This window comes from Coregonus lavaretus (assembly GCF_964263955.1).
Source record: "Coregonus lavaretus genome assembly, chromosome: 21".
Taxonomy (NCBI): Eukaryota; Metazoa; Chordata; class Actinopteri; order Salmoniformes; family Salmonidae; genus Coregonus; species Coregonus lavaretus.
The window spans coordinates 46726640-46741249 of NC_140008.1; the positions used below are offsets into that span (position 1 = coordinate 46726640).

General features: G+C 47.5%; 1 protein-coding gene across 1 annotated transcript in view; it reads right to left on the reverse strand.

Moving 5' to 3' along the window:
* LOC311148928 (insulin receptor-like) overlaps nucleotides 1-14610 on the reverse strand; it is a 216243-nt gene that overhangs the window by 15984 nt on the left and 185649 nt on the right. The window lies entirely within an intron of this gene.

Genomic DNA, 14610 nt, shown 5'->3' on the forward strand with positions numbered 1-14610 from the left:
CTACACCCATCACCACTAGATGGAGCACCGGAGCCTTCAGCTAGCCTAGCATCCAGACGTCACTGGGTTTGTTTACATCGGAGTTGAGTACAGACTGAGAAGTGCTGGGAACAGAACAGGGAGAGGCTGATGGAGAGAGTAGCTTGCTACATTATGGTCCTGCTGCTACAGAGAGTAGTAGAGGGAAGATCCAACTTCCCTCTGGGTCAGAAATCTGCGTTGTGTTTTTTTCTCTTTCTAATGGTTGAGGTTCAAATTGAGGGATGTTAATCTGACCTTGGATCAGATCCCGTGGTTAGACTAAGGCAACTTCTTCCTCAGCAGGCACGGTGACAGCTGCATGGAGGGGCTCTATCTATCTGTCTAACAGTGAGTCTTCAGAACGCTGGCTGCCTGGCTGGACCCACAGTGATGATGTCACAGGCCTACCTAGATCTAATTACAGGCTCTCTTTGACAGAGTGCTTGCTGCCTGGTGATGCACAGACAGACAGCAGAACTGAACATACTCACCCATCACAGCCATGTCACTACACTGCACTACCAGAGAAATACAGACAGTCAGTAGAACAATAGACAGAAATCCACTAACTGGAGTCAACCAAAATGGCAGCAAAAAACAGAACTAGCCAGGTCTGAACCAGGTCTGGACTGGGTCACGGTGGGTTCCAGACAGTCCATTCATTCACATGGTCCTCTGTAGCTCAGTTGGTAGAGCATGTCGCTTGCAACATCAGGATAGTGGGTTAGAGTCCCGGGACCACCTATACGTAAAATGTATGCACGCATGACTATAAGTATTTTGGGATAAAAGCATCTGCTAAATGGTATATATTATTCCCTCTACTGTTGTCTCTCTCTGCCAGTCATAGCAGCACCAGTAGGGTTTAGAGGGGATGAGGGGAATGAGGAGATAACTAGGCATGATGATGACACCAGCCATACTGGATCACCCCAGGTAGAGACAGGTTAACATACTGTGAGAAGGAAGTCTGAGTGACTGTTTCAGCCCAATACCTTCATAAGAGAAGGTGGGAAAGCCATTAAGTTGTGGTGCCATTTCCAAGGCAGGGGTAGCTGTGTTTTACGTTAAGGGATTACAGTGGAGAGACAGAGTGTCTATGTGGTCCTGTCATTGCGTGACGGAGAGGAGATACAGGAGGCATACAGGATTGTCACTCACTAGGCTGTCACTGTTGTGTGTCTGAACTCCTTGTTCACTAGGCTGTCACTGTTGTGTGTCTGAACTCCTTGTTCACTAGGCTGCACTGTTGTGTTTCTGAACGCTTTGTTCACGAGGCTGTCATTGTTGTGTTTCTGAAGGCCTTGTTCACTAGGCTGTCACACACACCACACACAGGGTCGGGCTAGCTGGATGGCACGCTAGAACACACACACACATGCACACGCACACGCACACACACACGCACTGTATAATCCGGGGACAAACAAAGGGAGAGCAGGGCCCCTGCCTGTGAGGCTGTGCTGTGATGGAAGGAGCACAATGTTCCTGTGACCATGTGAATAACAGCTACAGGGTCACTCTCAGTCAGGGCTCAGACACCCTAACCAGCTACTAGACTACAGCTTGCCCAGCCAGCCTAGCAGTTAGCATAATTACCCTCGCCTCAGCAACTTATGCATTACACAAATGCCTTCCTATGGTTAAAAGGGGAAAGTGTGTGTATGTCACAGTGTGTGTGTGTGTGTCTATTTATGTGTGTGTGTCACAGTGTGTGTGTGTCAGCCCAGGGGCCTCTCATGTCAGTCAACAGTGCATCTGAAAGCCAGCTCTGCTTGCTATTCCACCTGCCAAATCAAATCAAATCAATGTTATTCGTCAAATGCGCCGAATACAACAGGTGTAGACCTTACAGTGAAATGCTTACTTACAAGCCCTTAACCAAAAATGCTGTTTTAAGAAAGAATACCCCCCCCAAAAAATGAATTAAAGAGCAGCAGTAAAATAACAATAGTAAAATAACAGTAGCGAGGCTATATACAGGGGGTACCAGCACAGAGTAGTCGAGGTAATATGTACATGTAGGTAGAGTTATTAAAGTGACTATGCATAGATAATAAACAGAGAGTAGCAGCAGCTTAAAAGAGGGGGTGGGGGTGGGGGGGGCAAAGCAAATAGTCTGGGTAGTCATTATTATTAGATGTTCAGTAGTCTTATGGCTTGAGGGTAGAAGCTGTTTAGAAACCTCCTCCCTATAGGCTGTCTCGTCATTGTCGGTGATCAGGCCTACCACCGTTGTGTCATCGGCAAACTTAATGATGGTGTTGGAGTCGTGCCTGGCCATGCAGTCATGAGAGAACAGGGAGTACAGGAGGGGACTGAGCACGCACCCCTGAGGGGCCCCCGTGTTGAGGATCAGCGTGGCAGATGTGTTGTTACCTACCCTTACCACCTGGGGGCAGCCCGTCAGGAAGTTCGGGATCCAGTTGCAGAGGGAGGTGTTTAGTCCCAGGGTCCTTAGCTTGGTGATGAGCTTTGAGGGCACTATGGTGTTCTCACATATATGTTCCTTTTGTCCAGGTGTGAAAGGGCAGTGTGGAGTGCAATAGAGATTGCATCATCTGTGGATCTGTTGGGGCTGTATGCAAATTGACTGGGTCTAGGGTTTCTGGGATAATGGTGTTGATGTGAGCCATGACCAGCCTTTCAAAGCACTTCATGGCTATAGATGTGAGTGCTACGGGTCGGTAGTCATTTAGGCAGGTAACCTTAGTGTTCTTGGGCACAGGGACTGCTTGAAACATGTTGGTATTACAGACTCAGACAGGGAGAGGTTGAAAATGTCAGTGAAGACACAGCGCATGCTCGGAGTACACGTCCTGGTAATCCGTCTGGCCCTGCAGCCTTGTGAATGTTGACATGTTTAAAGGTCTTACTCACATCGGCTATGGAGAGCGTGATCACACAGTCGTCCGGAACAGTTGATGCGCTCATGCATGTTTCAGTGTTACTTGCCTCAAAGCAAGCATAGAAGTAATTTAGCTCATCTGGTAGGCTCGTGTCACTGGGAACCTTGTGGCTGTGCTTCCCTTTGAAGTCTGTAATAGTTTGCAAGCCCTGCCACATCCGATGAGCGTCGGAGCCGGTGTAGTACGATTCGATCTTTGTCCTGTATTGACGCTTTGCCTGTTTGATGGTTCGTCGGAGGGCATAGCGGTATTTCTCATTCGGGACTCGGTGCGGATGTTGCCTGTAATCCATGGCTTCTGGTTAGGGTATGTAAGTACAGTCACTGTGGGGACGATGTCATCGATTGACTTATTGATGAAGCCAGTGACTGATGTGGTGTACTCCTCAATACAATCGGAAGAATCCCGGAACATATTCCAGTCTCTGCTAGCAAAACAGTCTTGTAGCTTAGCATCTGCTTCATCTGACCACTTTTTTTATTGACTGAGTCACTGGTGCTTCCTGCTTTAGTTTTTGCTTGTAAGCAGGAATCAGGATGATATAATTATGGTCAGATTTGCCAAATGGAGGGCGAGGGAGAGCTTTGTATGCGTCTCTGTGTGTGGAGTAAAGGTGGTCTAGAGTTTTTTTCCCTCTAGTTACAAATTTAACATGCGGGTAGAAATTAGGTAAAAGTTTCCGGCTACTAGGAGCGCCGCCTCTTGATGAGCGTTTTCCTGTTTGCTTATGGCTGTATACAGCTCATTGAGTGCGGTCTTAGTGCCAGCATCGGTTTGTGGTGGTAAATAGACAGCTACGAAAAATATAGATGGAAACTCTTGGTAGATAGTGCGGTCTACAGCTTATCCTGATATACTCTACCTTAGGCGAGCAAAACATCGAGACTTCCTTAGATGTCGTGCACTAGCTGTTGTTATTTTTTTTAGGGGGTAGATCAGCTTTAATATTGCAGATAGATTGTAACTTCCATCAATGTAATTGTCTGCATCACTTCCAATCCCCCATATGTTTTTTTTCCTGTTTTTTCCTTGCATATATATACACATTATCTCACAAAAGGGAGTACACCCCTCACATTTTTGTAAATATTAGAGTATATCTTTTCATGTGACAACACTGAAGAAATGACACATTGCTACAATGTAAAGTAGTGAGTGTACAGCTTGTATAACAGTGTACATTTGCTGTCCCCTCAAAATAACACAACACACAGCCATTAATGTCTAAACCGCTGGCAACAAAAGTGAGTACACCTCTAAGTGAAAATGTCCAAATTGGGCCCAAAGTGTCAATATTTTGTGTGGCCACCATCATCTTCCAGCACTGCCTTAACCCTCTTGGGCATGGAGTTCACCAGAGCTTCACAGGTTGCCACTGGAGTCCTCTTCCACTCCTCCATGACGACATCACGGAGCTGGTGGATGTTATAGACCTTGCACTCCTCTACCTTCTGTTTGAGGATGCTCCACAGATGCTCAATAGGGTTTAGATCTGGAGACATGCTTGGCCAGTCCATCACCTTTACCCTCAGCTTCTTTAGCAAGGCAGTGGTCGTCTTGGAGTTGTGTTTGGGGTCGTTATCATGTTGGAATATTGCCCTGCGGCCCAGTCTCCGAAGGGAGGGGATCATGCTCTGCTTCAGTATGTCATAGTACATGTTGGCATTCATGGTTCCCTCAATGAACTGTAGCTCCCCAGTGCCGGCAGCACTCATGCAGCCCCAGACCATGATACTCCCACAACCATACTTGACTGTAGGCAAGACACACTTGTCTTTGTACTCCTCACCTGGTTGCCGCCACACACACTTGACACCATCTGAACCAAATAAGTTTATCTTGGTCACATCAGACCACAGGACATTGTTCCAGTAATCCATGTCCTTAGTCTGCTTGTCTTCAGCAAACTGTTTGCAGGCTTTCTTGTGCATCATCTTTAGAAGAGGCTTCCTTCTGGGACGACAGCCATGCAGACCAATTTGATGCAGTGTGCGGCGTATGGTCTGAGCACTGACAGGCTGACCCCCCCACCCTTTCAACCTCTGCAGCAATGCTGGCAGCACTCATACGTCTATTTCCCAAAGACAACCTCTGGATATGACGCTGAGCACGTACACTCAACTTCTTTGGTCGACCATGGCGAGGCCTGTTCTGAGTGGAACCTGTCCTGTTAAACCGCTGTATGGTCTTGGCCACCGTGCTGCAGCTCAGTTTCAGGGTCTTGGCAATCTTCTTATAGCCCAGGCCATCTTTACGTAGAGCAACAATTAATTTTTTCAGATCCTCAGAGAGTTCTTTGCATTGATGTGCCATGTTGAACTTCCAGTGACCAGTATGAGGGAGTGTGAGAGCGATGACACCAAATTTAACACACCTGCTCCCCATTCACACCTGAGACCTTGTAACACTAACGAGTCACATGACACCGTGGAGGGAAAATGGCTAATTGGGCCCAATTTCGACATTTTCACTTAGGGGTGTACTCACTTTTGTTGCCAGCGGTTTAGACATTAATGGCTGTGTGTTGAGTTATTTTGAGGGGACAGCAAATTTACACTGTTATACAAGCTGTACACTCACTACTTTACATTGTAGCAAAGTGTAATTTCTTCAGTGTTGTCACATGAGAAGATATACTCAAATATTTACAAAAATGTGAGGGGTGTACTCACTTTTGTGAGATACTGTATATATATATATATATACACTGCTCAAAAAAATTAAGGGAACACTAAAATAACACATCCTAGATCTGAATGAATGAAATAATCTTATTAAATACTTTTTTTCTTTACATAGTTGAATGTGCTGACAACAAAATCACAAAAAAATTATCAATGGAAATCAAATGTATCAACCCATGGAGGTCTGGATTTGGAGTCACACTCAAAATTAAAGTGGAAAACCACACTACAGGCTGATCCAACTTTGATGTAATGTCCTTAAAACAAGTCAAAATGAGGCTCAGTAGTGTGTGTGGCCTCCACGTGCCTGTATGACCTCCCTACAACGCCTGGGCATGCTCCTGATGAGGTGGCGGATGGTCTCCTGAGGGATCTCCTCCCAGACCTGGACTAAAGCATCTGCCAACTCCTGGACAGTCTGTGGTGCAACGTGGCGTTGGTGGATGGAGCGAGACATGATGTCCCAGATGTGCTCAATTGGATTCAGGTGTGGGGAACGGGCGGGCCAGTCCATAGCATCAATGCCTTCCTCTTATAGGAACTGCTGACACACTCCAGCCACATGAGGTCTAGCATTGTCTTGCATTAGGAGGAACCCAGGGCCAACCGCACCAGCACATGGTCTCACAAGGGGTCTGATGATCTCATCTCGGTACCTAATGGCAGTCAGGCTACCTCTGGCGAGCACATGGAGGGCTGTGCGGCCCCCCAAAGAAATGCCACCCCACACCATGACTGACCCACCGCCAAACCGGTCATGCTGGAGGATGTTTTTTTGGCAGCAGAACATTCTCCACGGCGTCTCCAGACTCTGTCACGTCTGTCACATGTGCTCAGTGTGAACCTGCTTTCATCTGTGAAGAGCACAGGGCGCCAGTGTTGAATTTGCCAATCTTGGTGTTCTCTGGCAAATACCAAACGTCCTGCACGGTGTTGGGCTGTAAGCACAACCCCCACCTGTGGACGTCGGGCCCTCATACCACCCTCATGGAGTCTGTTTCTGACCGTTTGAGCAGACACATGCACATTTGTGGCCTGCTGGAGGTCATTTTGCAGGGCTCTGGCAGTGCTCCCCCTGCTCCTCCTTGCACAAAGGCGGAGGTAGCGGTCCTGCTGCTGGGTTGTTGCCCTCCTACGGCCTCCTCCACGTACTGGCCTGTCTCCTGGTAGCGCCTCCATGCTCTGGACACTACGCTGACAGACACAGCAAACCTTCTTGCCACAGCTCGCATTGATGTGCCATCCTGGATGAGCTGCACTACCTGAGCCACTTGTGTGGGTTGTAGACTCCGTCTCATGCTACCACCTAGAGTGAAAGCACCGCCAGCATTCAAAAGTGACCAAAACATCAGCCAGGAAGCATAGGAACTGAGAAGTGGTCTGTGGTCACCACCTGCAGAACCACTCCTTTATTGGGGGTGTCTTGCTAATTGCCTATAATTTTCTCCTGTTGTCTATTCCATTTGCACAACAGCATGTGAAATGTATTGTCAATCAGTGTTGCTTCCTAAGTGGACAGTTTGATTTCACAGAAGTGTGATTGACTTGGAGTTACATTGTGTTGTTTAAGTGTTCCCTTTATTTTTTTGAGCAGTGTATATACACAAACATACACATACATACATATACGCATATACATACATATATATACATACATATCCTTTAAAAATATATTTCCCTTTATTACTTTCCAACCCCACCATCCTAATTGGAATAAACTAGTGAACAACAATGCTTAGGCCTCTACTTCATGCTTATACATACTATATACATTTTATGAACACAGTCAATAATTATATTTTGTTTGTTTTTACTCCTGAACTTCCACCGATCATTTTCATGATGTCCATCTGGTATGCTTCTATATGCCATATCTTTCTAACTGTGCTCTTACACAAAAGCTCACAATATATAACCTATATACTTATTATGGACACAGTATGTCTTAGTTGTTGTTATTAGTCCAATCCTTCAGCTCCATTCAACACCTCCCATCTATCTCTTAACACCATCCATATTGGATTTCTATTTGCCATATATTTTTCTACTGTACTGTGATGTTTTACAAAAGCTCTGAACCTTTCTATTCTCATTGTTTCTACAGTTTGTGAATTGAAAATAAACATTTTTGCTAAAAGTATTATTATATTATTGATCGATTGACTATGTCTTTTCAGATCACCCAGTAGTGCTATCTGCAGGGTCAGCTCCATGCAAATATTGCAATCCTTCAGCCATTCCTGGACCTTTGTCCAGAAACAAGCAACAAATGGACAGTACCAAAACAACTGATCTAATGATTCTGTCTCTTCACAGCAAAATCTGCAGAGCTGGGAAGATTGTATCCCCCACACAAATAATATTCTATTGGTAGCAAGAATTTTATATAATAATATAAATTGAAAAAGTTTTGAATCCGACGTCGTTTTGCGTAACAGTTCATAAACACTATGCCATGGAATCGGTACGTCAAAAATCTCTTCCCAACTATTTTGCAATCTATATGGGACGGCTGTCAATCCTTTGGTCCTTAAATGAAACTGGTAAACTTTTTTATCTATCACAATTTTCTTTAACCAATTATGTTCTTTAATGCAGGGCTGACAGACAAGTTCCTTACTTTATCCCCCCTTCCACTTTCCTCTTCCATTTTTGCGTTAATGCTGCAATTATTTGGTTGTAATTTTGGGTAGAGCAGACATTTCCATATGTTTTTGTTAGCTGCATGTGCGACATAACTCCACCATTCCTACCGATAATATCATTTACGAAGATTATACCTTTTTTAAACATTTTCTAAAAAAATAACGGTTTTTATTAATTAGTATATTTGAGTATAACCACAATATTTGTTGCATTATTTGTTCTGTCATTTCTGGAGGATTAAATTGAAATTGCAACCAACTTTCTATGGCTTGTTTTAGAAATAGTGATATTTGGGAGGTGATTTCCTTTTCATACAGTGGGGAAAAAAAGTATTTAGTCAGCCACCAATTGTGCAAGTTCTCCCACTTAAAAAGATGAGAGAGGCCTGTAATTTTCATCATAGGTACACGTCAACTATGACAGACAAATTGAGGAAAAAAAATCCAGAAAATCACATTGTAGGATTTTTTATGAATTTATTTGCAAATTATGGTGGAAAATAAGTATTTGGTCACCTACAAACAAGCAAGATTTCTGGCTCTCACAGACCTGTAACTTCTTCTTTAAGAGGCTCCTCTGTCCTCCACTCGTTACCTGTATTAATGGCACCTGTTTGACCTCAAACAGTCACACTCCAAACTCCACTATGGCCAAGACCAAAGAGCTGTCAAAGGACACCAGAAACAAAATTGTAGACCTGCACCAGGCTGGGAAGACTGAATCTGCAATAGGTAAGCAGCTTGGTTTGAAGAAATCAACTGTGGGAGCAATTATTAGGAAATGGAAGACATACAAGACCACTGATAATCTCCCTCGATCTGGGGCTCCACGCAAGATCTCACCCCGTGGGGTCAAAATGATCACAAGAACGGTGAGCAAAAATCCCAGAACCACACGGGGGGACCTAATGAATGACCTGCAGAGAGCTGGGACCAAAGTAACAAAGCCTACCAACAGTAACACACTACGCCGCAATGGACTCAAATCCTGCAGTGCCAGACGTGTCCCCCTGCTTAAGCCAGTACATGTCCAGGCCCGTCTGAAGTTTGCTAGAGTGCATTTGGATGATCCAGAAGAGGATTGGGAGAATGTCATATGGTCAGATGAAACCAAAATAGAACTTTTAAAAACTTAACTCGTCGTGTTTGGAGGACAAAGAATGCTGAGTTGCATCCAAAGAACACCATACCTACTGTGAATCATGGGGGTGGAAACATCATGCTTTGGGGCTTTTTTTCTGCAAAGGGACCAGGACGACTGATCCGTGTAAAGGAAAGAATGAATGGGGCCATGTATCGTGAGATTTTGAGTGAAAACCTCCTTCCATCAGCAAGGGCATTGAAGATGAAACGTGGCTGGGTCTTTCAGCATGACAATGATCCCAAACACACTGCCCGGGCAACGAAGGAGTGGCTTCGTAAGAAGCATTTCAAGGTCCTGGAGTGGCCTAGCCAGTCTCCAGATCTCAACCCCATAGAAAATCTTTGGAGGGAGTTGAAAGTCCGTGTTGCCCAGCGACAGCCCCAAAACATCACTGCTCTAGAGGAGATCTGCATGGAGGAATGGGCCAAAATACCAGCAACAGTGTGTGAAAACCTTGTGAAGAATTACAGAAAACGTTTGACCTGTGTCATTGCCAACAAAGGGTATATAACAAAGTATTGAGAAACTTTTGTTATTGACCAAATACTTATTTTCCACCATAATTTGAAAATAAATTCATTAAAAATCCTACAATGTGATTTTCTGGAATTATTACAGGCCTCTCTCATCTTCTTAAGTGGGAGAACTTGCACAATTGGTGGCTGACTAAATACTTTTTTTCCCCACTGTAAATATGCACTAGCTGTTGTTTACAAATATACATAGACCGCCACCCCTTGTCTTACCAGAGGCTGCTGTTCTATCCTGCCGATACAGTGTATAACCCGCCAGCTGTATGTTATTCATGTTGTTGTTCAGCCACGACACGGTGAAACATAAGATATTACAGTTTTTAATGTCCCGTTGGTAGGATACACATGCTTTTAGTTCATCCACTTTATTATCCAGCGATTGTACGTTGGCCAATAGTACCAATGGCCAAGGCAGATTAGCCACTCGTCGCCGGCTCCTTATCAGGCACTCTGATCTCCCGCCGCGATATCTCAGTCTCTTTCTCCTGCGAATGACGGGGATGAGGGCCCTGTCAGATGTCTGGAGCAAATCCCTCTCGCCCGACTCATTAAAGAACAATTATTTGTCCAGTTCAAGGTAAGTAATCGCTGTTCTGATGTCCAGAAGCTATTTTCGGTCATAAGAGACAGTAGCAGCAACATTATGTACAAAATAAGTTACAAACAATGCGAAGAAACGAACAAAATACCACGGTTGGTTAAGAGCCGATAAAACGGCAGCCATCCGCTCTGGCGCCATTACAACAAAGAGCTTTTGGTGCCGTCAAAACATTATGCTACACGGAGAATCTCTTCTCACTGTCACGGATCCCTCCGGTACTGCTGCTCATTCCGTTCACCAGTTCCGGAGGTCTAAGTCACCTGCTTTCTAGGCGTCACTGACATGGATCATTACCACCAACCCCGGACTGTCTTGGCTCTTTACACACACCTGGTTCCCATTCCCCCTGATTAGTATGTGTATATATGTGCCCTCTGTTCCCCATTGTCCTTGTCGATTATTGTCCCATGTCTGTTGGTCTCGTGAGTACCGTGTATTGTGCTCTTGTTGTTTACGGGTGTCGTCCCATGTATTGTGTAGAGATTACACCTTGCTCTTTGTTTGGGTTACATCCCTTTTATATATATATATATATATATATATATATATATACACACACGTGTTTGTGTTGGGTGGAGTAATAAAACCCCTAATACGTATTCCTGCACTTGTCTTCCTATCATTATACAACGTGACAGAATAATCGACCCATAAAAATGGAGACAGCGGGAAAGGCAGAGCTGGAGACCATTGTAGAGACAGTCCAGCATCACGAGGACTGTGTCTCCAGACTAGGCAGCACCATGAACAGCGTGCTGGCAACCATCCTGCGGTTGGAGGGGAATGTGCAGTCCCTCCAGTCTCCAGCACTGGTTACGGTACCAGCCCCAACACCACCACTATCTGCCTCCGTTCCATCTGAGCCGGTCCACAGAATACCCCTGTCCTTCCCGGAGCGCTTTGACGGTGAGCCAGCGAGATGCAAGGGACTCCTTCTGCAATGTGACCTGTACCTCGCTCGCTACGCCGAGGCTGTCTCCGGGAGAGACAGGGTTGCCACAGTCATCTCGGCACTGACCGGACGGGCCCTGGACTTGGGTGCAGCGTTTTGGGAAACGGGTGGACCCGAGGTCGAGTCCTACGAGAGCTTCACCCTCCTCTTCCTCTCGGTGTTTGATCATCCTGTGGAGGGCCGAGAGGGGGGTGAGGGTCTACTCCGGCTACGCCAGGGATCTAGGACCGCCTCGGAGTTCACCCTGGAGTTCTGGACCATCGCGGCCTCCACCGGCCTTCCGCAGCGGACTGCAGGAGGAGGTACAGATGGAGTTAGCCTGCCGTGATGACAACCTGTCACTCGACCAGCTCATCAGCATGGCGATCCGGTTGGAGAACCTCCTGCGGTACGGACGAAGACCTGCACGGAATCCGGAGCCCATGGCTACACCTGCTCCGTGGCCAGAGCGTAGGAGAAGGAGGAATTTTGGCATCTGCTCCTATGGTGGAGAAAGGGGTCATTTCTCCCCGACCTGCGCTCTATCCACTAATAGGCGAGGAGGTGACAAGCCAGGGAATTCCCCTGCTCCAACCCAGGCAGAGGAGAGGCAGGAAGAGGAGACCCCCATCATCCCTCCGTTCCGTATCATCGCGCCAGTGGTATGGGACGTGGACGCCGACATACGGCAGGCCCTGCGTACGGAACCCGCACCTGCACAGTGCCTGGAGAACCGCGTCTACGTGCCCACGGGTGTGCGGGACCGACTCCTTTCCTGGGCGCACACAGCGCCTGTGTCGGGTCATCCTGGGATAGGCCGTACAATCGCCTGCCTGACTGAGAAGTACTTGTGGCCAACCTTGGCTAGGGATGTTCGGGTTTACATCTCTTCCTGCTCCATCTGTGCCCAGTCTAAGACACCCAGACACCTCCCTTATGGAAAGCTCCTTCCCCTGCCGGTTCCACAAAGACCCTGGTCTCACCTCTTGGTGGACTTTGTCACTGACTCACTGACACCCCCCCCCCCCCCCCCCACCAGGGGAACACCACTGTTCTCGTCGTTGAGGACCGGTTTTCCAAAGCTTGTCGCCTCCTTCCTCTGCCTGGGCTCCTGTCGGCCATGCAAACCGTGGAGGCTCTTTTTACGCACGTCTTCCTGCACTACGGGATCCCGGAGGACATTGTATCAGACCGTGGTCCTCAGTTCACCTCACGCGTATGGAAAGCGTTCATGGAACGCCTGGGGGTCACGGTCAGTCTCACCTCTGGGTACCGGCCTGAAGCTAATGGGCAGGTGGAGAGTGTCAATCAGGAAGTGGGCAGGTTCCTGATGTGTTACTGTCAGGACCGGCCGGGGGAGTGGCCGGATTTCTTACCTTGGGCTGAGTACGTGCAGAATTCCCTCCGCCACTCCTCTACTAACCTCACTCCTGTCCAGTGCGTGTTGGGGTATCAGCCGGCCCTGGCACCTTGGCATCCGAGCCAGACTGAGGCCCCTGCGGTGGACGAGTGGTTTCGGCGCGTTGAGGAGATCTGAAACGCTGCGCACACTCATCTCCAGGGGCCGTGCGTCGGCCGACCGCCACCGCAGTGAGGCACCTGTTTTCTCTCCAGGTGACCGGCTCTGGCTCTCCACCCGGAACCTGCCCCTCCGCTTGCCCTGCCGGAAGCTGAGCCCGCGGTTTGTGGGGAAGTTGAAAGACCTGAGGAGGGTTAATGAGGTAATGCACCATTTGCAACTCCCTGCTGATTACCGCATTTACCCGACTTTTCATGTGTCTCTCCTCAGGCCAGTGGTGCCTGGTCCCCTCGCTGAGGCTGGACCCAGTGACGCCCCGCCTCCTCCTCTGGACATCGAGGGAGGTCCGGCGTACTCGATCCGTGAAGTCCTGGATTCGAGGTGGGGCGTCTCCAGTACCTCATTACCTCATCGACTGGGATGGGTATGGCCATTGGACATCGTGGACGCTTTGCTGACCAGGGATTTTCACAGTCAGCGCCCTGACCAACCCGCACCGCGTCCGTGTGGTCGTCCCCCGAGGCCGGTGCCGTCCCGCTGCACCGCGTCGGGGGGGGGGGTACTGTCACGGATCCCCCCGGTACTGCTGCTCATTCCGTTCACCAGTTTCGGAGGTCTACATCACCGGCTTTCTAGGCGTCACTGACATGGATCATTACCACCAACCCCGGACTGTCTTGGGTCTTTACACACACCTGGTTCCCATTCCCCCTGATTAGTATGTGTATATATGTGCCCTCTGTTCCCCATTGTCCTTGTCGATTATTGTCCCATGTCCGTTGGTCTCGTGAGTACCGTGTATTGTGCTCTTGTTGTTCACGGGTCTCGTCCCGTGTATTGTGTAGAGGTTACACCTCGCTCTTTGTTTGGGTTACATCCCTTTCATATATATATACGTGTTTGTGTTGGGTGGAGTAATAAAACCCCTAATACGTATTCCTGCGCCTGTCTTCCTGTCATTATACAACGTGACACTCACATGTTCCTGGAATCCCAATCAAAGGGGAATGGAACGCATAGAGCATAGAGAGGCTTTCACTAATTAAACCTCCTTGGTCTGCTTCAGAGCTCCTCCACAGCCCTGATGCTCCATCATCACGCTTGGGTTGAGCAGGCATTTCATTTGTCACACGGAGAGAGAGACATTTCCATTTTCCCAGCGTTTTCCGCCAAGGCTAGATAACACTGCTAGGTGTGAATTACCCCCTCCCACTCTCCCATGAATTAGTGCTTCAAATTATGCATAACACCACAGACACAGAGCTGCTGGCTGTTGTGCTCTGATTGGCTGACAAGGTGAGGGGTGCTGGGCATTAACTAATCAAAAGGGGACCATCGCGCTCTCCCAGAAGCTTGGCTGGTGTGTAAAACCTGTGAATTACGACAAATAAAAGGTGTAATGGGTTCGCACTCAAAAAGATGTCTCATAAAACTTACTTCATTCTTAGATTGTTTCATATTTTTCACTGCATCAAGGATAGCGTACACAGACGTTTCGGCTTTGCAGCCTTCAGTGTGTAGGATCAAATATTTTTATTTCAAAACTATTCTGAGGTAGTGTACCCCAAGTTCCCCTATGCACTCACTGCTAATTGCGGAGCGGTAATGTGCTTAACCATGCCG